We start from the raw sequence: 25,039 nt of genomic DNA on the forward strand, positions 1-25,039 counted from the left end.
TTCCCTTTATGCAAACTCTCTGATTATTTCTTCTTTGCAAATCATAGAATAGAGCATAAGACGATAATTCGCATCTTACATCCCCTCGTGACCATCTCGTGAAAAGACTTCAGAGTACGATCAAAATCGCGCATCAAGGTAACATCTCGGAAAAGATTTGGGGGAACAATGTTATCGGCACATAATAACGGTCCCACGACGCTTCGTAATACCGCACTATTACGGTGGTACCGCTCGATAGATATGGAGCGAAGACTAGGAAGGGAAGGGTCACGAACGTAGAGAAAATTGTAGGAGCGAAGGGAAAGAGAAAGAGAAAGAGACAGAGAGGGGGGGAGAGAGAAGACAGGGACACAGGGAGAAAGACGGAGACAAAGAGAGAAGTATCTCTCATTATCTGAAATTCTAGGAATGAATGGGGACATTAATTCTCCGAGAGAAGAGAGAAGGGAAAACTACTGGATGGAATGCAGTGAATATATGCCGTAAAAGCTAGTGGCTGGCCGTGTAACAAACGAATGCGATGTTCCAAATAGACGATATCACCAATGGAGCGATCGTTTTAGAACCGATCTCATTGGAGACCGCGATTCATTATCGTCCCCAGATTTAATATAGCGATCGTTCGTTGCTATCGCGCGTTTGCCCTCGAAATTCACGGACGAATAGAAACTGCAAACTCGATGGAGGTTTAATATTAAAGTACTTGGCAAAGAGTAAAGTGTAAAATTTACATTAATTAGAACTCAACATGCGCTATGTATTACAGTTTTTAAAAATTTTTCAATATCAAAAATTAACAATATAATTATGTTCATTTTATAGAATTCTTTGTCATTTTTCTTACTCTACAGTTCCTTCATTGGTGACTCCCTCGTTGGTAGAATCCCTCCCTCCTTTCATCTTCGTTTCAGCAATCCCTTCATTGATAGCTGCTTTTTTATGGCACTAATTTACTTGCAAAGATATGATTAATTCACGGCAATTTGCATTCCTAATTTCTCTTGCGAAGATACTTAATTACTATTGATTAGCAAAATGTAGCAGATGTGCAACGTTAAACAAGTTTTCCGACATATTAAACAAATTTCCGTGAGTAAATTTCAAGATGCAATACTGTTCAGATATAAGGGAGGGTTGTCACAGTTAAGTGTTCGGTTGCAAAGATTGCTAGGAGTTCGCCGGTATTGTCAGAGCAACAATTTTTGTTTGTCAAATAGTGACTGTGATTTCATGAACATAATTACATAGAGTCCATTTTTATAAACGTTTTCTCACTCTTCACCGCGAATTCATCGCTGCCGCTATAAACATAAAAATGAAATAATATAACGCAAAATTTTATATTATTATTATCCTTATTAACCCTCGTGTTTCTCCTCTCACCTACTGTCGCGCGTATTTGCGCGAATAATAATATTAAGAATTAATACAAAATTTTGCGTTTACATTTTGCTAAAAAACTCTGCACGGACCGTCCGGTAATATAAAACTTTGTATTAAGAATTAATACAAAGCTCGGCATTTGCTAAAAAAATCGACATGAACTCTTCGGTATAATCTAATAGTTATAACGTCCATATAGGCTTATGAGCTATTATTTGCTAAAAGTGATGCAGTCGTGTGCAGTAATAATCCCTAATTGTGGGGAATGATCGCGTTTAACACATGATGTAATATCAATAGATTATCATCGTGTTTTGCGAATAACAAAGCGACCAATAACAATAAAGCAAGCAGCGACACACCATGTAAAAACGAACGCCAAGTGTCGTACGTGCCAAATCATTTCTAGCATATTTATGTTCGATAAAACGCATTCTTGTTTAATATTCCATTCTTTTGATCTCAAATTATTTATTGATAAACGGATATTGAAAAACTGCGGGATTTTAATTAAAAGCCTTGCTGATACACCAACATAATCATGAGCTAAAATGACAGTTATTAATATCCCTCTTAATATCCGCAAATCATTTACGGTACAAAATAAGCGAGAATATATTACAAAAATAGACTCGACTTTATATGCTTATGGGAGTGAAATTTCAATCAATAATATAATCGAATAAATGTAATTGATTTGTTTGAATATAGAAATAGAAAATTTTTAACAAATTAGAAATATATTTTTTGAAAAAGTTTTACTAAAAAAACATCAAAGATAATATACAGATAAATAATGTTATATTTCTAATTAAAAGTTTGTATTAACATATAAAAAGTCCTCAGATATAAATGCTTTGTAACATGTACTTATATTTGCATGTTACTGCATTGATTTAGTAGCCTCTAAATGATGAATCAACGTTTTATGTATGTATGCAGTACTTAGCGAATAATATATCTAAAGCACATATTACCGGTGCACGCTATTCGGAGAAACCGTCCAACTATAAACAAGGTGAACTATCCCCAGGAGTAAAACCGCTCCACCGATCTAATATTTATGTGCGCATAATACATGCATGCGTGTAAAGATATGTTTGAAGTACGGTTACGTTATTGGATAGCAGCGGTGATATGAAATTATTTCCCATGTGAAACTGGAAAATATATATATATATCCGAAATAGTACAGCAAACTTGTGAATTCTCGACTTCTCGTGATAATATTGGATCATATCGTGATCTAATTTACAAGAATGATTTGAATCACATTTCGTGATAGACAAATTACAAGCTTCAACCAACCAATCAACCAACCAGATGTATTAAGACACAAAATTGCGTACATATTATTTTCAAACTCAGCAACTTGGATCACTGCTCGGGTTCTCTTTTTTCAGGTTGCTTTTACTCATGTTACTCGTGGCGTTCGAATTTCTGAGCGAGTGTTTGTATGTAATCTCTTTGCGAAACAACGGAATGATCGAATTAAATGTTCTTTTGCAAACTCCTGGCAACCGTGCCGGTTTTGAATTGTTGTGCTATTCTCCGCCTAGCGGAAACTTCACAATCCCGTTAGCTTTTGTCGTACGCGAAAGAAAAGATCGAGATCGGACAAAGCTACCTAAGTTTGCGCGACTCTGAGAAGCCGCAATTATCGTCGGCGAATGAATCAATGTAATAAACGTGGTAGATCTATACGCGGGTCGAAGAACAAAAACGAGAAGGTCGAGGTAAAAGAAAAAAGACGAGAGGATAAAGGTGGTTCGGATATCTCTTGGGGAACCACCTATCGCGGCATTCTGGAGAACGTACGAATCGTGCATTTAGCGACAAAGTCCGATTGGAATTTATGTCGTCGTTCGGACTTGAAATTGCGATGTAGGGGAGCACAAGGTCAATTGTAACAAGGTCCAATTGTAAGATCCACGATAATTCGTGTTCTTAGTCGCCAAGAGAGAACGCGTTTAAATCCTTCGTGACGGTACGAAGTAAAATCGAGTGGCGTAATTGAGAATGTCAGGAAAATGATAAAATGGGAAGACACGCTGGCTCGATACACAAATGTACGCAAATATGCGCGAGTGCTTTAATTATTCGAAACGTAAGCGTTAATTTACGAAAGCGTATAAATTAACAACATAAACGCAAACAAAGAGGTAATCTGTTTTTACCGCGATTTAGTTATTCGCGCAAATTGACTGGTCGGGGCTAGCGCGACATCATCAAAGAGCAAACCGATTTCGCGATTCTCTCCCAGCCGAGCGCATAATATATAAATGGCATGTGTCAAGCCGCCGTAATCAGTGATGTTTTATCTGTAAACCTGTAAAGGCCATATGGCGCGGCTCGGTGGTGGTAGCGTTTTGACTCGCGTACGGCGCATCAACATTTTCAATCTCCGGGTTGACCCGCATGCGTCAGGGTAAACATGCAACGAAGGGAAGATGCAGATAACGGTTGCGAGAGGAACGAAGGACCGCGCGAATGGGAGCTGAAACGAGACATGCGGAGAGTGCACGGAAGAGCGAACCAGAGAAAGAGAGAAGAACACAAAGGAAAGAGGGAGATAAAACGGGCGAATGGACACGTTCGCGAGGATGACCGAGGGAAACCAGCGGTCGAGGTGAAAAAAGGAACATGTCATTCGTCAAAGTCCGGCTCGACTATCAGCGGCGGAACGAACGTGCGGGCAAAGCGCACATAGAACGATAAAAGGAACAGCGTGGGCGGCGAGCGAAGCGAGGTACGAGCGAAAAAGACGGAGAATGTGGGGAAGTGAGCGCGACAGTCACGTGAATGGAACACTCGCGAGGGAGAGAGGGTGCGCGTGCGAGCGTGTTTCACCCCCGGAAGTCGCACAGTACCCAAATGGCCTCATTCGACGGGCGGCAGCTTGCTCAAAGGCTCGCGCGAATGGCGTGATCTTTTCACCGTCACTGCGGGCCTGCGTGAGATATCCCGCGGAAACGCTCGCGTCTATTTGCCGGTGCGGCAAAGAGCACACCGGAATAAGGATAGAGGGAGAACGGGACAGAGTAAAAGACGGGGGGAGAGAGGGAGGAGAGCAGGCTAGCTTCCGCAAACGTCGTGTGGGTAACCCCGCGGTTAGGTGCCTCGAGTGCTTTTCCGTCTTTCCATCGCGCGTGCTTCTCCCGGTCTCGCTAATATCGCTGTCGAATAAATCTTTCGATCTATACGGCGACGCGTTCATGTGCCCCTCCCCTCCCACCCGGCGAGTACTTTTGCACGAGTTTGAAATTGAACATCTCGTACATGCGACTGAATGTTTCGAGATTGAATTTTAAAAGTTGCATCGTTATAGATTTTGCTTGAGCGATTTTTTAATGAACCTTGGTCGCGCTTTAACAAACGTGTAACAGAATTTCGCTAGCAAGATATTGGAAAATTGAAAACGTATTCATATAGGTAAAAAAATGACCTCGCACAAACCAACTATTTTAAATATCGATGTTTCAGCGCTTATGCGCTCTTCGCTAAGATGTTAGAAACAATTTGTACGCGGCATGATTCTAAATTTACTTACCTTGAATGACATATAGAGGAGAATCCCCTATTATGAGATATGCTCCTAATATGAGATAATGGAGTTTCTGCTAAACTAGTGAGCACCATCTGTTAGTTCCACCATGAACTTATTACTCTTGGTGTAAAATGTATTTAGTGAAAAATTCATTGTTCGTTATTGCGTTTAGCCTTTGCAAGAAAAGGTTTGTGAAATTGTGAACATGTCAAAGGAACTTGAGGTAAGTCTTTAAACCTTGTTTATTATATAATAAAGAAATGGTTGGCAATAAATTCAGTATGCAATGATAGAGTAGAATCGTTGTAACAGGAAAATACGCGATTTGTTGAATTGTTTAATTGTAGAGGTTAGATTTCATGATCGCGGAACCGCTAGGCGTATGGCTCGTATAATGAGATATTCAGGGTACTCTTAATATGAGATAATTATTGCTCGAATATGAAGATTATGTAGTGTAATAAAAAGAAAGAAAATACTACGTTAAGGTTAAAGAAAAGTTAATACGAATTTATATTACAAATTTTTGTATATTTAATTTTTATAGAATCTGACTATGGAGGTTAGAGAAACGAGGAAGCGTCGACAGTGGAATCGTGAAGATTTGGTGAAGGCTGTGACAGCAGTATTTTTATAAAAATATCTAATAAAGTTTTTTACTTGCAATACTGATGTATTTTGCACTTTTAACACCGATTTCTCGAGGTATCTTATATTAGGAGCACACTTTCGCGATCTTGCGTAAAGCTCTTTTTTCAAATTTTTTTAATTTTCAGAAAAAATAATATTTAAATTAGATTTTTCATTTCACCAACCCAAAGCTTATTAAATTCTCTTCAAGATAACGTATTACATTTTTAAATTCTGTCTATAGATTTCCTTACATTCGGCAAAATCGATATGGTATCTCATAATCGGGGACTTTCCTCTACCTAATATTACGGCATGAATATTTAAGCGATAAGACACGTGAGCAATAATGTCACGACTAATTCCGTCGCATCATGGTCTATTGAACTTGCTGTACCAAAGGGCTGACGAGGGGAATTTACAATCATTTGTTATCTGTCCCGCGGAAAGCGGTAGCTAAGCGTGTTACTTCTATGATGGTCCCGACTGACATAAACTCGCTGAACTTCCAATATATAGACAATAAATTAATCCGCAGCGCACGGATGAGCGCGAGTGGTGCATTTTAGCAAAATCCCGATTCGTGGCGAAGAGTTAATTCGGACAGAACACGATGGTCACGACCGCCGCACAAGCAGACTATGATTGCGACTCGAGTACTCTCGATGTTCACGTTCGCTTTCCTATTTATAAAAGCACGAAAATGCCTTTACCAGACAACGTTACCTCCGTGCAACTTACAAGATGCAATCAATTCGGTCCATTTTACATGGCTGGCCGTCGACTTTGCCACCTGCCGTCGCGCTAATAATAACCTTGATTGAAAGTCATAAATTTGCAAAAACCTCTTTTATTCCGCCGTCGCCGTAGTCAAGGGGTCGTAATAACCGGGGAAATTACGGACACGAGAAATAACCATCCAGTTACGTTTTCCAGACCTGCGCAATTTCCCCGGCCGCCTTTGAGGCAAACAAGCCGATTTAGCGGTGAAATAAATTCCGCTACGTCCGAAAAGAAGTCTCCTTTCGCCGGCACTTGCGCCGCGGACCGGATGCGACGACCGGTTATGCTTTTTATTCCATCGGCGTTATTAATTGCCGGTTGCGCAAACATTGTCGTCGGGGTTACTATCAGGCGTGCGCGTATATATATGTGTACATGTGTATATATATTGACATTCCGTGTGCGTTTTCCTGCCTGCCGGCGAAAAACGCGATACGACTCGATGCTCTCTCTTTAAATGCGAGCGAAGCAATATATCCTAGAGTGCTCGCTATATTGCACGACGAGCTGCAGGCGGATGTAAAAAAAAAGAATGGAGAAAAAGAAGAAAGAGAGCGAATCCCTTTGACGCCAAGGCGTGGGCTTGTGTGGTTCTAGTCTTCTTCGCCCTCGGATATCCGCGTCTGTACGAGAGGACAGGATTATCCCTACCCATCCACATACGCCTTTCTCCGAGTCACCGAACCATCTAACCGAGGACTTCCGCCCTCCTCTCTTTCGGAAATAGATTATCCGCCGTTAGTTACAAAGTTACTTCCACTTGTGTTCGCCGACTTTGCCTACTTCTTTCAGTCTGGATCCGTTGTTAACGTCCGCGCGGCGAATAAAATTCGCCGGCAGTCAAACGATTTTGTGTGATTTATGATGTTCATTTTCTACTATTCGATGATCATCTTCCTATTTTCTCCGTAATTTCGGAACTTTTGAAGCGAATGCACAGTTTCGAATTCCGTAATTTATAATTGCGCAAACGCAGTCAACTTGCAAAAAAGCCTCTGACGATAATGCCTCTGAGCAAAATTCGGAATATTTGCTCATGGAATTTTTCAACGGGTAGAAGCGAAATCGCACAAAAAAGTTAGTGCATAAATCCGGGAATGAGTGTATTCGGCAAATTATGACGTCCCGGCCTAGTTGAGCGTGCCAGGCATGTCTTCGTGATAAAATAGCACTTTTAATTCGGCCCGGATATTTATCCGGCGCAGTAAAAGCGTCCCGCTGTTTTATCGGAGTGCAGGCGGAATAATATTCCAGGCGTGCGTCCTCCGTAAACAGCGTACAATTTCCATTTCGTGTAACATTCTCGCCCTAACCCCGTATTATACGGTTCACAATCTGGCCGGCGTAAAAGCTGGCAATGCGCACACGCCAAGCACAGAGATTTCGGCTTCGCAGATTCCGCCCTCCTTGTGTGCTTACTTTAATGCAATTCACCTTAACAAAATGCATCTCTGCTACGAACATTCGGAACACTCGACCTCCACTTGTATATGACCGGATAAAGTCTAAGACGTGTAAAACATTTTTGTGAATGCGCACAACGTAGTTTTACCCGTGCTACTTTACGACATCGGAGATGCGATAAGGTTCCAAGCATGAAAACATCTTCGTGAACGATATTCTTTACGCTTGATGTTGTACTGGAGAAGGATTATTGCTGTATGAGATATTATTATAAAATGGCGTAACACGATTCTCTTTAATTTACTTTGACTTTGATTATGACTTTGACATTTTTTCCGTTCCGAGAAAGTTTGAAATGACGTGGTATGAAAGCGCTATTTCATCCATCTTCGAAACAGTGAATGCAAACAAGCGAAACCTTACAATTAAGCGGCACTCTGTTTCCTTTGGTTGAGCCTGCCGCCCGCGTCGTTTAGGTCTTATTCCTGTAGCTCGTTTCTTGTCGGTAACTACGATTCTTCGATTTCCAATACAGTGAAATAGAGCGTGCTTACATAAAACGACTATGTAAGTTCAATTCGTTGCCGTAACGTTTTCATACAGTTCAATTTCGCGGCGTCTTATCGTGCGTTGAATAATTTTTCACACATCATTAACATCAACTTTTAATTTTTCTTAACGATGTATGAGATGTATGAGATGTAGTATCATAATTTTACACGTAACGAGCACCTCAATGGTAAGCGCGGAGATGAAATCCTAATTTTTATATTATTACTCGGTAGAGCGTGGTATGAAAATTATGCATTCATACACATAATTTTCATACCACGCTGCACGATAAAAATTGTACGTTGCAAACATTAATAATCTAGAATATATTTCGCAGAGAGTCATTCATACCGTTTTCGGACAGCAGTGTTATAATTTTAAATACCTGCACACACGTAATACGTACTACGTAATACGTAGACAAAGCGAGTGAAACATTAGCATCGTGAAATAATGTCAAACGATTCGAAAATAATGTATGTATCGCGCCGCCGCCGCCGGGGGTCAGGGCCACGAGGCATTCTCTATATCGGAAACAACAATTTATCCTGCGAGTCGCACGGCAAATCGGCCCCAATAACATTGTTCGTGTGGCCGAGCATGCCTTTCCCGGATACGAATAAATTTATCATCGGGGTTCCCGATATTTGCGCATGATAAACGCGGAATAAGCTGCAGCAGCAGCAGCAACGGTGGTGATGGCGGTGCGAAAGCCATTTGCGATTCATGCACGTGCGGCGACTTGTCTCTTTTCCCGCATATTTCTCTCTTTTTCCCACGCGGCGGACCCCGTACGGAAGTGGTTCTCCCGCGGGAATAAGCAGACGAATCCCAGTAAGAAAGCTCCGCAGCCTCGCGTACGTGACATTCCAGTCGCGTTGTACTGGCACATTGCCACTGTGCTTTATGTGATTCCGTCATGCTCGCAACTGCGAGCAAGCGCCACGACCCAAGCCCTTATTTCCATGACACTATTGCCACGACGGAGATTGCTCTAACTCTTGTACCGCCTCCTCTAATACCTTCGCGTTCCAGGGCATCATTACACACAGAATTTTACATATATATAGTCGAATTCATCCATCACGATGATATCTGTACCTCATTGAAACACGTAGGTAGAGTAATCAATCTGGATAAACGTGCAAAATTTCTTCGAATCTCGAAATATTTTATTTTCGCACAAAAACATTTCTCGGGAAATTTATTATTATTTTATAGAGCGCAAATCGGTCGTCATCGATCGCGTGGTAATCGAAAAATGAGGAGGAAGCCACTAGTAGTAGGCGGTAGTTTCCGCAAGTAGGTTACCGTAACCGTGATATCGGCAGCGGTACCATAAATTCGCGCGATACATCGGTAGCGTTCAGCGTGTATACAGGTTTGCGTCGAGGAGAAGGGTGAATGGGGTAGTATCGCGCCGTAATAAACGGTATAATTTATCACGACGCACACAGCACGAACGCGACAGTGCGTACTGCGTGGCTGCGTGTCACGCAGACAGGTAGGCAGGCAGGCAGGTCGGCAGGTACCTGACCTACGCACGTATATGCGCTGTAACGACTTTTCCGAGGGAACCTCTGGACCATCGCGTCGGGTTTCAGTTATCCGTGTTGCATTATGACGCTTATCCTGCTTAATGCATCGGCTAACTACTGGCTTGGATATCACTCCATAAATTAGATTGCCATGTAAAGGACGCGTTTAAACGCGCGATGAATTCGACCGTGTTGGACACGAGCTTGTGCAATTGTCCCTGTAAGCCGCCTTTAATGCCTTGGTAGAATTAAAACGGTATTGTTGGTAATTGTAAGCAATCTCCACAATACATTCACGTGTACTTTTTAAAGAGATTTCCCTATAAAATTGTCGACTTTAAAGAATTTAAGCGGAATTAGCAGAAAATTAAATGTGCCTGAATATATATATCAGTTAAATCACTTTCTTAAATAAAGCATAATAATCTGAAATTTCTGAAATCTAAATAGATTCTTAATTTTATTTCTTTAAGAATATACATCTAATCTTTAAGAATATACATTAAAATATCTCCAACAGGGCCTCACGTGCTCACGAATTGAAGAAATATCTTTTTTAATAATTTAAAAAAGAAAATTCACGACGAACACGAGAAAATTCGAAAATGCTTAACGCTATTGTTTTCCATTGGCTTTACATCATTATCGTGGATGTTTCTACACGCTCGCTGGTTACAAGAGCGCGCGTAATAACTGGTATAATTTATCAGGACGTACCACGAGCGACTGCACGCGCTGTCGTACATATACGCAGCAACGTCTAGCCCTTCGTCGATAGACAGGGCTCTCGGTTTCTCGGTTATCCGCCCTGCATGATGCTCTTTCACCTCGTGTCTTGTCTAACTACCAACTCAATACAGACTTCATGGCGCAAACTGGATCAGCGATACGTAGTGGCGTATCGCAGCACCTGACGCAAACTCCGTTCTACGTATTTTCATTTCAAGTTTAAACTCGAGTGTGTACGTGTGTATTTGTGTATGTTGAATATTCCGCGACGTACCCGGGCAAATTTCATTTGCGAATTCTTCAACTATCTCGAGGATGCGCGTTTTCTCGACGGAAGTAAGATATTAATAGCCTTAGATTAAGTTTGAGGAATGTAGATCGGTAACGGAGCTCTATTCTAAGTAAGTTATAATATTCGTGTTCCAACATTTCAAGAAGAATATCAAATGGCCAGATTTCACAGCCACCTTCCGCGCATACCGCATACGATTTTCACAGATGTGCTTGGCCAGGAAATCCGTATTTCCACGTGATATTAACGCACGCCGTAAACTCGTGCGTTACGTCAACCGCTCTGGGGCGTTTGCACGGGGTTTGCGGAAATGGGCAGCCGCTGTACGTAATAAATGGTACGATTTACCACGACGTAAGTAGCTGGAGGCCGCGCGATGGCCAACGACTTTCGCGCCCGTACGTACGAACGTTGCATTTCCGTCTCGACGGTTCTTGTGCATTATACGACGGTTACTTCGGATTAACACAGTGGGCATAACCATCTGCTTGGATATCGCCCCATAAAGCAGATTAACGCGTAAGAGTCGAGGCCTCGGGCCTCGCGCGACGAATTCCGCTCTCGCGTGAATCACTGTGGTGGAATTTTAATTGCGAACTTGCCTCATGCGCATACATTTCTTGCGTTTTGCCCCGTAAATATTTTGTATAATGTTATTTGCGCAATCCGTGCGGCCAATCACGAATTGCAGCTCACCGTTATTTGTGCCGTAATGCGTATACCGTTTGCAAAGAAAGCAGATTTGCTGCTCTTGAGCAAAAATACGCATCCTTTCAATCTCCTTGATTTACTATATCCCTCTACATTCTCTAATTTAATTTTCTCCTCATTCTTTCTTTTATCTCTTATAATATTCAGTGCTATCTTACTTTTCTCGCAAACGCGAGAATTAACGACTATTGTAACCAATTTCATTTCAAATTGAAATGTATATAATTCCCTGCGACGTCTTTACGTTCAATAAGAGAAGCGCAAACTTTCTGGAGCGAAAATCTTCAACGATTACTACACGTGCGCAATAAAGTCGAATTTATCGTTAAACTTTTCGACGTTTGTCACGTACGATTGACAGTATTTATTCTCTAAGTGGATCGCACGGCGACGCGGAGAATAACGGGACATTGCCATAGTAAAACACGCTTACGTAACGCCTCGGTACTTTAATTTAGGACGACGCTGAAAATTCTGATACGCTAATTACGGTCTTGGCACAGGTACACCACGCGTCTCCCTCGGTAGCCCCGGCGTAATCAACGGGGACGGGCGAAGAGGATCAAGCGCAGTTTCGTTGAATACTCGGCCTTTACTCGGTTCTAATTGCTCGAGTTTCGCGGCATTTCCTTCATTTCCTTTCCCCTCACCGTCTCTCCATCCGTCTGTCCATCGCTCTTTTCCTTCCGTCATTTACGCGTCATGGATACGTATTGCCATTCACCTTTGACGTATAAATCGAAGAAACGCGCACGGTCGCAATCAGCTTCGCGAAAAAAACGCGATAAAGACCCAAATGACACGAAATCCGTGCAGGATTATGTAATATGTGACGCGCGGATTCGACAAATACGGCAATACTTTGTCCGATATTACGTGATACTACGTTTTAATTATACCTATCAGATTAACAGAGGGACAAAGTTTCGCTATTTATTCGCATTTTTAAGGATAAGTTAGAATTCAATGAAAAATTCCAAACACAAGTTAATTTGATCAGCAACACGACGCCAAGATTAAACGAGTAAAGCGTTCCCGCAGGTGCGAGATACTTCGTGTCGCGTTGCCGTCCCGACCCGAAAAAAGGTACAGGACGAAACGAGACGCGAGCGTTCCCTCGAGGCGTTTTCCTGTCGCGGATCGTCGTACAACGTCATCGCGAGAGGACCTTCCCGCTCCTTTCGTGGCTACAGCAAGTGGTGTATCCACAGCAACAGCTGATTTTCAGTTACATTATGCATGTCGCTTCTTCGCAAGTCAGATTTTCCGCCCCGTCTCTTGTTCTTTCTTTCGAAAATCATTTTCCCCCTCCCTTCAGACCCTCCTGCGTCTGCAGCTTGGCGGGGATTGCATCGATGCCAATCCATCGTCGACGGAGCCAACGCTCGACCGCGAGGCCGCGAGGAAATTATTATTATTGCGGTGCAACAATGCGAGCTCGTACACGTACAGTCGAGTGCATTAATTCTCGGGCGACGCGAGTGCAAGCACGCGAGTCGCGAGCATCCGAAGCGGCCAGGAATTACTGCACTCGAGTGTACGCGGACGCGGATACATGTATGTATTGTATGTGGGCAGACCGAGTGAAGAGTAATCCCGAAATGGCATATCGTTATACGTGCACGTATAATATAACCGATAATACGTCGCAATGCTAATTTTCCAGTCGATCCAGGCGGGCGCGGGCCCGAAACGCGGCCTGCTACGTGTGAATTATGATAAGCCGCGGTAACCGAAAAATAAGCGCGAGCGCCTCGTGGTGCGGCATATGGCGCGCAAATCTGTAAAACCGCGAAACGCGAACAAAGCGGCCGAGGCTATTCATCGGGCCGGACAACGTAATTAAACCAGAGATTACAACAATGGATTCGCCTGGATCCTCGCCCGTGGCCCTTTTGCCGAACCCGTCGCATCGCGACTGCTGTAAAAAGCGTCGGCCGGTTATGCCCGGAGGCTTTGGTCGCGCTTTATCCGTGCGCGCCGTTTATTTCGATAACCAAGCTTCGCACGAGGGACGCCGAGAGCTTATTGCGATCCGATCCTCTTTGCTGTAGCCCCGATATCCCACCGCGACCCCTTCTAATTCCGCTCATATATATTTATTTTTTTGCTCCAGCCAACGCAGCGATGCGATCGGCCAGTCGCGCGTGCCGTGGCAGATTGAAAATATAACGGTCCGGCAAGGATATCGCGGATAGTTTGCAAAAATAGACGCTGGAAATTCGCGGGGATTACTGAAATTGAACGGCGGCGACGCCGTCTCGCATCGCACGCGCTCGCCCCGTGATTTTCCATAAATTGCATCGAATCCGCCGATTGTGATAGCTCGGACACGCGTACAAGCCGATGATTTAATAAACGTCACGAAACGAGCACGACCGCCTGACGGAGGGAAAACCGTCCGAGTATGGAGCGGGGTCTTGTATGATGGACCAACTGGGAAATATAGGGCGAGGTTAGGGCCAGTGGATGAAGCTTCATTGCAACGTGGCCAGATATCTAAACTGGCGGTACAATATTTCAGGCCAACCGCTACTTTCACCCCCGGCGCGCAGCGCAGCATGAAAAGCCGAATCAAGAGAGTGCGTTGGTCAGCGGCGGCTAACAAAAAAAGAGTAGACAAAAATAGCTATCCTACGTGATACGTGGAAAACACAGTAATTTTGTTCCCAATTTCAATATACAGAAAAAGTCTGAAAAAATAGCAATTTAACGATTCGCTCCTTGATTGAGAATTTTCGCAGACGAGGTGAAAATGTGTCAAAAATGTTTGTTCGGACATGAAAATTTTAGACATGAAATCCAAATACCGAAAGGAATCTGTGTGTTCAAGGATTAAATAGAAAGCACTATATAGCGTATCGAGCTATAGCGGTGGCAACATGTGGGATATCGGTTGGACAATGTGCACGCCCGAGCGAACGTCCATTTCTCGGGGGCACGCTTGCAAATGGAAAGTGCTCGCGTTTCACGATGACGATAAATATTGCATCGAGTGGGCGCCATGCGATTTTCATCGTCGCTGCGGTTGAGCGATACGATCCCGTCCGGGAGGAAAATTTACCCCTGGCACTTAGGGGTTCCTATTCAGCCTCGGTATCGAGTCTTCGGGAAACTCGCAAAGCTTTATATCTTATGCATTCTTCGAGCGGTGCACATATCCCACGGTTCCTCGCTCCGCTCGCGTCCCGTGTTAGAATAAACCGGATATCCGGGCTAACTTCTCGCGCGAGGTCCGTACCGTTCGCCGTCGGATTCCTCACGAACGGACTGCAGGGAGCGATTAAGAAGCTCGTGGGGAATTGGAGAAATGGCGAGTACGCTGTGCAAGCTATCGACGACGCATATTGACCCACCACCGGTGCAATCTAGCGAGCGTTTTCCATCAGCGCCGGTCGTAACACAGATCTCACTGTTCCGCCGTACGTGAGCGTTAGTAGGGACATTCGCGTTAAATTTATAGTCACGTTCGAAATTTTCCGTCAACCGATGATGGCCAGATGAATGTAGGGAGGAATATTTTTGGGTAACTCAATCTCTCTCTAAATAGAAAAATAAATCAAACGTTTCTGTAACGTATTAAATTTTCAGTTATCAATTTTGAGATTGAAATTTTCGAAATAAGTGACCTCACAGACAGCACTGTATAATTCGCGAGCTCGGTTGATTGTGAGATTCGTTTGGTACATATCGCGCTATTAACGTAGGTACTGACTTATTGAACGATATTGGTTCGATCATGTATCGCTACGGGCGATTGTTGCCTCGCGATGATTATCAGACCCCACGATCGATCGATTTCGCATCGAAACCGAAGAACGTTCGTCCAAATTTGAAGCGAGTCAACGGATAAGGGATCGTGCACTTTGGATGAGCGATCCTGTGCGACCGAGTGCCCTTTGAAATTCATTTGCACGTAATATCGCATCGCGCGGTGCGCCGTCATAAGAACGGAGAGAAGAGAAGCGCGGTCAATGTTGGAAGTGAATTTTAGAGCGTAGCGCTTAAAACGTGCATAGGAGCTCCGACCGCTCAAACCCATGAAATTTTTTACGGTCCTTTATCCCCGAGAAAAACTTTGCAACCGTCGCTGAAGCACTTTCATACAGTGAGTGGAATAAAGCTTATCCCCGGTACGGCGTATTGCCGGGTTATTTGACCTTTTTCGTTTAATTAATTCTAGTGTGTTTTATCAGAGATTTATAATAATGTGCATTATGCAATACATCGCGAAAGTGAACATTCGATTATCGAATAACACAGTGCGAGATACCATCTATAACCATCTATAACGCGATGTGGGAAAGACAAACGATCACTCGTGAGCCGCGCAGTTTAGAAGCTCGATCTTTCGCACTGAGTCATGCGTTTGGGAGTCTCAGTTTCATTTGTTATCTTGTACGTTGCCCTCGGAAAGTCGCTTCCTTTTATCAGACGGCGAAATAAATTAGGGAGCTACTTCGATTTAGAACTTGAAACTGATATACCACGGTCAGCGTGTCTCGCAAGGATTGGCCGGCTACTTATCGAAATTGATTTTGGCACGGAAGCAATGCTCTCCCCTACGAAAACCGACGGGGGTTGCGGAGGAGGCACGACAGAAGAGGGAAGACACAAAGCGAGCGAGAAAGGGTGGACCACTCGGACCACGGGACTCTGACGAGGACCTAAGGTTGTCAAATTTCATATCGGTTCAACTTGGCGCGGGACTCTTGGGAGTCGAGGCCATTCTACTCACCCCAATTCCCACGGACGATGGCTAGCAGCTGTTGCTGCCGGCCTATCGACTCCGTTCACGTAAATTCGCTCGCACACACGCTGACCGTCACCGACGATTTAGTCCATTATCGCATCGAAATTTCTTATTCGCGTGCCGGTACAACTATCTCCTTCAACGTGAATCATGGTGACTTTTTATGGCATTCGTCCGTCCGATGACCGACCGACTGGCTTCAACATCGATTCACAGCGCTGCGAACCACCAACCCAACAGCTTGCCGCTAGCAATTCACAATTGTGTCCCGAATTGCATCAATAAATCATGCTACTCACGAAAAGACCTCCATGACCTTTCCGAGCGAAAGAGTTAAATCAAGTTGTCACGCCAGCAGTTATTGTTAGATATTTTTTTTCAGAATGTAGCCTGGCTTCTATAATGGTTACTGAAAGTTTATAAGATTATTCGCTGAACATGACATTTTTACTTCCAGTCTTTTTTTTAGTTTTTAATCTTTCTACTTAATAAAAACGCAATACTGAAATGATTTAATATTTAACCGCTGGACTCACAATGATCGTTCTTGTTGCCTTACACAACAATAGCTTTTATCAATTCAACGTGAAGATCGCGTTCAACATAATGTGAAAATTAGACATTTACATACAGTTCTGAATATTCAACGAAAATACGGGCTATTGTTTCAAGCTCCTCTATTATATTTAGTGCTGAATGCGAGTGTCTAATATTCACGCTGAAATTAAATGTCATCTTTATTATTAAATAAATAAAACTTGTGGACGCGTTCACAAGTTTCGTGTTAAAATACGATAAATATTAATTTATCATGAAAATGTAAGAACACTCCAATTGCAAAATTATTGAAGAGAGATAGCAGAGATGATTGCATCGATACACTCCCAGGCGCTTTAGCAACCTATCTGATATTAATCCCGAAATGCGCTAAAATATTAACAGTGATATTATCAGGAATCGATTGATAAGTATAGCATAAACGTTCTAGCTGTTGACTAGAATTTAAGCGACATTTCAGTGATATCTCACTATCACGATATTTTTTTGTCGTATTATTGAATAAATGTCATTGTTCCTTTTTTTTAGACGATTGTATTAGCTGCACAAATTAACTCGGTGCTTTTTTGAAAAAATTTAGCCTTCATTTACAAAGAAAGTTTATTAAAACGTGTCAATCTTTTAATCGAGAAAGAAGTAAATAAAGATTCAATTTCTTAAAAAAAACACCGAATTAATTTGCGCACCTAATAATACATCATCTTTTTTCTCAAATGTACGATGTTTCAATTGGACGTTATACTTGCTCGATTGGCGCAAAAATGGAATCTCTAGCGCTGCGAAATAGATATTTTTATAGGCGCACGTTCGCTATTGTCTCGAAATCGACGATTGGCCCCTGTTACTCCTATTTATCCGTTTTATTTATAACACGACATATACGCGTTCATGTATACGTATACCCGCACACTTTGAACGATCCGTTTATTTACAGCTTCCGTTAGAGAGTGTAAATCCAGTTTTCCAACGCATCAGTATCGTTTACGCCGATATTTGGCTACGCTTGTATTCCCCGCTCGCAGTAAATCACTATTCGGTCGCAGCAACCCTCTTCTTCTGCATATCCCGTCGTTCCCTTCCCGCCTCCCGTGTCCCAGCAACGCGTTGCATCGCAATTACACGAAGAGACCGACGCGTGACGACGCCGGTGTCAAACGTGAAATAGGACGCGCGCCGCACACGCGGCGCGTGCCGCCATTTGAAAATTGTCTTGCTATCCTTGTGTGTTCTCGATCGAGACTGTCGAACGCGATATGCCAAATTCCGGCAGAACTGCATTTATCTTACTGAGATATACTGCTCTTCAATAAAATTAAAAAAGATATTACAAAGTAATTTAATTAAAAACTCATTTTTTAAATACATTGTTTAGTTTTTTATTGAGCTTTACTCAGATGTATGGATATATCAAATATTTGTTTAAGGTTTAATAGTTGTGTGTGAAAAAAATGCTTTAATCTCATAAAATATACTGTCATTTTGTTGTTAAATTTACTTTATTCATTTCAACACTATGGGAAAATCTGGTGAAATATTCAAGAACTCATCTTTTTGCATCTTTAAAGTATCCAGGATAATAATACATGAGACAGAAAATCCGAGTTCTCGATCTAGTTTGTCCATTTGTAAATGACAATATTTGTGAATAATCAGATATTGTACATATAGTACAGAATGAGTAATAGCAAATTGTGTTCTTGACAGTGGATAATTCAATTCGCTGAGCGTAACATCAAAGCAGCCTTTCATTTAGTCGCCATTTCAAGTGCCAATGAATGCTTCTGATTTCGCGTAATAATGCGAAATTAGATCGCAGACGTGACGAGAGGCGATGCATACGATTACGGTATATTGAATTCTGCGCGATTCTTAGCCGAGCTAAATCGCGATACGGCGAATCGTTGCGCTTCGATGATCTACCAGTCTGTCGAATGAAATATCGTGCTTTTTATTCGCAACGAGGGACGTGCGCAGCCCCTACGCGCCAAATGTCGTTTGACGCACAATAATTCGTCAGTTTGCATAAGAGAGGAAATCAAAGCAGGCATGATTGAATTGCCTCCTATTGAACGCATATAGCTCTTCGATACGAAACACGCGCCGACCCATTTTAACGTAACAGTAACGAAAAGATAAAATTACTTGATAAAATCACCTGTCATTCAAAAACGCTCGATAACCGATCCGTGAAAATCTCAGTTTAAAAATTATGCTTCGAAACACGTGAAAAAATGTCTGAAAAAGCTATCTCCGCTAATGCCTCGTGTTGGTCACGGTAGATTTTACGTTATCTCGTGGTCTGTCCAGCTGGATTTTAATAACACGCACAGTTTCAGAGTGGCTCTTTGTCGCGGAGTACCGAACCGTAGAACGGTACTTTACTCACTCGCGGGCTTACGCGAAATTGGATTCATAGCGCGTGGATATCGCGGTGAGTATCGGTTTTCGTTGCGTCGTTACACGTCCGATGAGTCGTTTTTCTGTTCGTACGCGCGAACGACGAACGATACCCAATCGAGGTACTCGTAAGTGCCAATCGTGCCGACGTCACGTACGATTGCAACGTGTCCCGCGTTAGCGTTGCCGACAAGTCAGGTCGCGCGACGCGACGCGATGGGAACAGAGCAAGGTCCGGCAAAAATTGAACAACAAAACAAGGGGGGGGGGCAAATTGTTTCGGAACTGTCCTTTTCTTGATTGGAACGCTACTCTCCCCATCCCCTTTCACCCGCGTCGCATCGCATCGCGTCGAGATGGAGTCGTGTAAAAAATGGGGTATTCTATTTTGCGCGGCTCGTTGCGCACGTATGCCGGTATTCTCTTTCAATTTAAACGGTGTATAGGTCGATCGATCAGGGAAAATCGATCAAATTGAGTTTTTGTTAATTGTTTTAGCTTCGAAAGCTATCCCGTGTCTTGAAATTTGTGACATTTGTGCAGAATATGTAGCCGCATACGTATCTATTATAATTATGTTGTGCTTATTGCTTATCTTTATGGATGTGCATTAAACATTATTATTATTTCACGTAAAGTATTGAACTAATATTGGGTTATTTATGCAGAGCGTATTCCGTGACGTACGTAACACGATTAATGAAAAGCGTCACTATTATTGTTGGTACAAACAGCACCGTAATTATTAAACAGGGCTGAACACATAGATATTCTTGAAAATCCAGTTCGGGACGGATCAAATTAAAATCATTAATAATAATCCGAAGTGCGAGATGAAATTGCACCTTCATGCTGAAAAAAAGGTATTTTGCAAAAAGTAGCCGTTGCAATATCTACACGTCTCATCCAGCGCTTTTACCTTTCCGCGGCGTCATCCTTATCCACTTACCTGAGTGCACACCTGACGGCAACGTCACAAAAAGCTCCGCGTCTTTTTACCTGGCTGCTGAAAATTGCGCTTTAATGGCGATACCGGCGTTGCTGGCTGCAGTTGACGGTTAAAATTACCTTCGGATCGGCGATGCACTCGGCGGCGGGATCGCCGTGCTCTCTCGCCCGTCAACGTTATCACTTTATCTCCGACCCCGCAGGTGGTCTGGCGTCTGCGTTAACTGTGACGTTAAGAAAAAAAGAAAGGAAACAAAAATAAAAGAAAATAAAAACCAAGACGAAGAAGAAGGGCTGGATCTTTCCGAGGCGCGTGCAGCGAAGTTGAGCTTCCCGCTCGCTTCGCGCAAGATGCCTTCCGTTTTTACGCAAAAGTTATCGAAGATTATAAATCACGATGCAGACGCGCGCGGCGTTTTCTATAAGTTTCTGCCGTGCGATGATTGATAAGGCAACTTTCGGCGAGTTTGCCGTATAATACGTGGAAGTTAAGATACCGTATGCACTCTCTAGTTTCGACATTTTCTTATTATGCCTTCCCGGAATCCTTTACGTTCCTCGCAAACTTGCCGCAGGAAATTGTAATGTGACGCTGGGGATGCATTTCCGGGGCGGAATTAATTGAGTAGCGCAAATCAATAACCACTAACGAACTTTGTAATTTTAATTATTCTACTTATTTTTAGCGAAATTGAACAATGCCTTTAATACTACGATCGGTTTTACCGTTCAATTTATCGGGAATAGATTTTTTGTAAAAATTATCGCTCGTCGTATACTGGAAATTAAACGAGAAGAGGAGAAAATTGCGACGCGCGATAATTTCCTTTAAACTTTCAAACAGATATGCTACAAAAATATCGGACGTAATGTGCGACTAAATTGCCAGAATTGTTTGAAAACTACGTCGACAGTTCGCGCAAGCTCTAGTCACGCGTTGCCATTAAACAACGACAGCAGCGGCAAGCTGTCCGTCAAAAGAATACCCTTTTCGAGCGAGAGCGCGCAATGACGAATAGCGATAGCGATTATACAAGGAGCGGTATAGGTGATGTTGAACGAGCGAGGATGAGACTAAAGCGGCAAACGAACGCTCCGCGCGCGGGGTTGGGGTCGAGGGTTTACCTGCGCGCGAAGTGTTGCTGGAATGGTAGGAAGCAATTAATAACTTTGTCGTGGCAGGCGGGCAAGCAGGCAGGCAGGCAGACCTATAGGCCGCATACAGGAGGGAACGCAGGCAGGCAGGCAGTAGCTAGAGCTACGTTGCAATAATTACGACGTCACGCCTCCTGCCCAATCTAATTAACTAATGCAACTCCCTCTCTCTCTCTCTCGCTCGTTCTCTCTGTCTTGCCCTTTCCCAGTTTCCTATCTTTTCGCATTTTCTATTATAATTCACATGGGCACAGCTTGATTTTTTTTGCAAATTCATCCCAACTTGTAAATTCTGCCGATCAGCAGTTGGAAAGCAACCTTAAAAGCTCTTAAAGCCTTTCTCGAACGCGAGCAGGAGATATTGTTATCAAGAATGGTTAAAATGATTAATTATGTGACGGGTGCGTAGCAGGTTCGCAACTTCGAGATTTAATGAGTGAAAATTTGAGGAATGATTTATCGTTGAAGTATTGCGCGACGATTAATTAAAATTTATAGCTACGAAATCCAAACAATCGCGCAATTTGGACTCGTCAGAGAGATAGCTGGCATAGTCGAGATTTTATCGTTTCCTCTTTTGTACCGACATCATACGCACTCGTAATACGTACTGAAAATTTTCTATGGGGACGATACAAGGTGCATGAGATATTTCATTGTCGCGACGTGAGCATTTCGGACTGTCGAGACGTAAGCGTCGGCGACTCTCACCTGAGTCTGAGTTTTTATTTACGATCAACCCACACGGGGACGTTTCCAAATACGGCACTAAAACTTAGAGGAAAATAGCTGCGCGTTTAGCGGTAAACGCGTGCCATCGCGCTGGAATATGGCCCATTGTGTCCACTAGATAGACATTACGACTGCCTTTACGACACAACCAGTAGAACGGCACTCTGCGAGAAAAGCCCTCTAAATCGTCGATGCTCATTAGGCACAATACGATCTGCACGCGGATCCGCATGCATATGTCAGTTGTGTCTCGGAGACATTTGATCGACATATGCACATAGCGCGACTTCCCTAAAGCGACAATCGATTAAACATGCCTGGACGTGTGTCCCACGTTGGTTGGCAAGCAGATGGATGAACGGTTTACACGTTAAACCACGTAAATCTCTTTTTATTGAGGATGTTGTCCGTGCCCACTGCAAGATTGATCTCCCGACGGTTCATTAGCGCGGAAAAATCTCTTATTACAGAATCGCGGTAAACAGCTCGTTTCTAATGAAATTATGATCAGCTCTAATGCTCAATTTTTAATACAATAAAAGCCGACACTAAATATGAAAGTTTTATAACATATAATGTAAATTTAATATATACTGAATAAAATGTGGAATAAAACATATGAAATGGAATAAATTGTTTTTTCTAAATCTTCTAACAATCTTCTCGTTGATATAAACATCCCTCGTCATTGAGAAATTGCTGTATTTTTTGATTGTGAAATATAATTCTGTTTAAAAAATTGATGAAAAAAAATTGACGCACGCAGAATCAATTTTATTGCCATTATTAGATTTATAATTATATTTTTATACCAATCTAAATTGTGATTTATTCTATGCAACTAAGATAAATATAGCTTTCACTAGAGGAAATCAAATTAAAAATGTAAAATTATTGACTTATTTAACGAATATAATTTCCTCTACATCTTGGAAGCTTTATTCTTTGCATTATCAAATACCAAACAAATAGCGATATTAATAAAATATTGAAAATATGGAAATATTACATCACAAATAGCGTTTTTCTGGAAATATGCATTAAAGTATTATAAATACGTACTATATAAAAGATTAAAAGACATAATGTCTTAAGAATACATTTTATCGATAGAGATGTTCAAGCTTAGGCGATGAGAGATAAAGGTGTAATAAATTTACGAGTTTGGAGTTAAGAAAAAGAATACTCCGAATAATGCAAAAAGAAACAAAGTAGGTATTCTCTCTTAACCATACGATATCCTGGGTTACTCGGAGTAAATCTTGATTAAACTCCGGTCGGACAGACGTAGGAGATGGCGGAGGATGAAAGATTCTTTAGTCGACAGATTTACCTCGTCGCGAAGATCAGTGAATTCCGAAGCGCCAAGTATTTCAAGTGCTTCGAAAGTTTCCTCTTTATCTCTTCCCCTCCCCGTTCTCGGTTGCTCGCCCACCTCCTCCTCTGCTCTTCTTTTATCCCCGTCATGGTCGATGGACGATGCGGCAAGAGGGAGGGAAAGAGAGAGGAGAAAGAGAAGAAAAAAGGATTAAAAGAAACGCAGCAGCGGGGTGAATGCATTACATGTCAGGCTGACCGAATAGTCGAACGAGTCTTCGCGAAAATCGCCAGGAAGATTTTCTCCAGGATCAATCGAAGGGAAATTTTATCCCTGCTACGTGACCCACCTACGGCGACCGATTCGATTTCCTTCGTCTATTCATTAATTCCCGGGATGAGGTCATTTGTGCGCTCCTTACATATTCCACGAACAAATAGCACAGAGGAAGAGAGAAAGAGAAAAAAGAGAGAGAGAGACAGAAGAGAAATTTGCAATCTCGTTTCAGTGGATACGTACGACGAACGGTGATCCCTTGTTTGTGCACGTAAATTGCCAGCAAATCCAGTTTAATGGAAAGAACAGCAACGACGAACTGCCATTTTCCCCCTGAAATAATCGATCGTTTGTTAATTGAAAACCGGTATGATCATTAGATCGATACAAACACGGCGAACAGAATTGTACATTCTCCACCCGAGAATGTACAAGCTGGATGCAATGGCGTCGTCTCTCACCGCGTCTCTCTCGCTACATTTTCTTGAAATACTGCGACCAGATACGTAGTTTTTATTGGTCGACCGGGAGGTTTATGTGCCTCCGTTCTGGCGCATAAATTTCTATTCCCGGTTGGAAGTTCGAGCTTATTTCGCGTGATGGAGAAGGCGTCAATGGCATCCTGGCGTTACGACAGTCTGGGAAAGCAATAAGACCGCCGCGCCGGCTCTCGGCGATTGCTTCATTTCCGTAAAGAGGCAGGCTATCTGCGCTTCCGTTTCCATCGAAACCTGTCGAGGCTGCGTATATCGACCGTGCGGTAACCAGTGCACCCTTTTTCACGCCGCGCCGACAATCGTTTCTCCGGAATTTCTCCGGAATCTGACAGTAAGCTGCTACTAGCGCATGTATCCCGTATCGTTTTCGCGACGTTTTACTTTCCCCCGCGAGATTGATTACATAAACGTCCGCAAAAACATCCAAGATATATTATAATTGAAAACCTGGCATGAAATCGATCGGTTTTTATCATTAAGTGATTATTTCGGCGAAAAAATAACTTGAAATTTTCAACAAGTCACTAGAGTCTCAAGCGTCTTTTAAAATATTTACTCACCGTTACACTTTTCACAAACTGCAAAAGTCACTCCTTTTTTATGATTTCAAGTGTCAATAACCGAAAACGCGTTGTTAAAACTGAAAATTCTGTTGTCCGCCCGCATGATCGGCCGGTATAGAACGAGTCACAGCCTATGAAGCGACATGGTTCAGAAAAAAAAAGATAGTGCATGACACGGGCATTTTTTTAATCACTTCCAGTCAACGAGCATGCCACGTCCGCGCAATGCAATGTGACATACCGAGAAAGCAATAGGCAAACACGGCATAT

General features: G+C 42.7%; 1 protein-coding gene across 6 annotated transcripts in view; it reads left to right on the plus strand.

The window, feature by feature from the left end:
• The window catches only part of LOC105287792 (T-lymphocyte activation antigen CD86), a 235,361-nt gene that overhangs the window by 75,875 nt on the left and 134,447 nt on the right, over positions 1 to 25,039 (plus strand). The window lies entirely within an intron of this gene.

This window comes from Ooceraea biroi, chromosome 8, assembly GCF_003672135.1.
Source record: "Ooceraea biroi isolate clonal line C1 chromosome 8, Obir_v5.4, whole genome shotgun sequence".
NCBI classification, from domain to species: domain Eukaryota; kingdom Metazoa; phylum Arthropoda; class Insecta; order Hymenoptera; family Formicidae; genus Ooceraea; species Ooceraea biroi.